Source organism: Ostrinia nubilalis, chromosome 11 (genome assembly GCF_963855985.1).
Source record: "Ostrinia nubilalis chromosome 11, ilOstNubi1.1, whole genome shotgun sequence".
Taxonomy (NCBI): Eukaryota; Metazoa; Arthropoda; class Insecta; order Lepidoptera; family Crambidae; genus Ostrinia; species Ostrinia nubilalis.
In genome coordinates this window covers 1787219-1788283 of record NC_087098.1, presented here as the reverse complement: position 1 = coordinate 1788283, position 1065 = coordinate 1787219, and the positions used below count along the sequence as shown (strand labels likewise).

Below are 1065 nucleotides of genomic sequence, written 5' to 3'. Positions count from 1 at the left end.
ATCCAATTTGTGAATCCTAATCCCTTGGAAATTGCAATTATCAGTAATGGTAAGATAGCCAGTTCCTCCGTGGTTGAGGATTCCGGGTAAAGCTCGCTTCCACCTTCGGCCTGATCGTCACTTACCATCAGGTGAGATACAGGCTAAGAGCTTCCTCGTTGTGGATTAAAAAAACTAAAAAAAAACTTTATACAACATTTTAAGGTTAACTCGTAAAACATTTATTTGTAAAGTTAAATAGGGTTGAATTACTGAATAGTATTCTTCATACTCTTCTTCAAACTCGGCAGTTTCGTGAAAAATTCTTCGATCATTTGCATCTCTACTGGAATTCCGTAAAGTTGGCCCATTCTAGTTCATATAGACATGTCAACATCATCATTATTATTATTTGATTTTTAGCGTTAAGAGTCTTATATCCAACATTGATGAAACAAACGCTGGCCGTAACAGCGTATTACACTTGACGACGGGTTCATCCAGTGTCTAAGTAGCTCAGTTGGAAGAGCAGTCGCCCGGCAAGCGGTAGGTCGTGGGTTCAATTCCCGCCTTAGGCAGTTCGATTTTTTCAAGTTATTTATAATTTTCAAATCATCATTTAAGATGACTGACATGAGAGCATAAAAAAACCTTTAATCTTTTTAATTCAACGTCAGATTTTCTATGAGAAGTTTAATCAACTTTCCAACCCGAGTAGCTCAGTATTCCTATTAAGGCTAGTCCACACTAGTCCAACGCTCGGTCGATTCGCTAATGAAGATATTTGGGGCAATGTTATCTCCCAGTCAATAAATAAAGGCCGCCCGCCCCCGCCGCCGGCGCCACCGCCTACGGTCGAGGCTCTTTTGTTTCGAAATCGATATGTGCACACCCCTTTACAATACTAAGATCAGCTGATAATGCAGTGATACCTTCGGAACAGTTACAAGACTGGTTTAGTTACTTTTTCATTTTAAATTCCTGGCACCTATTAATTTGGATTTAAGATTCTGTCTGTGATTCTGTTGTCAAGAAGTTTAAATATTAAAATTGTACATCCAGAACTTTGTAACAAATAAACTGTTT

General features: G+C 38.6%; 1 non-coding gene across 1 annotated transcript; it reads left to right on the top strand.

Annotated features, from left to right (window-relative positions):
• The first annotated feature begins 484 nt into the window (after nucleotides 1-484).
• Trnaa-ggc (transfer RNA alanine (anticodon GGC)) lies at nucleotides 485-557 on the top strand. The gene has a single exon. It is a non-coding gene; the product is annotated as a tRNA-Ala (tRNA).
• Nucleotides 558-1065: the final 508 nt, after the last annotated feature.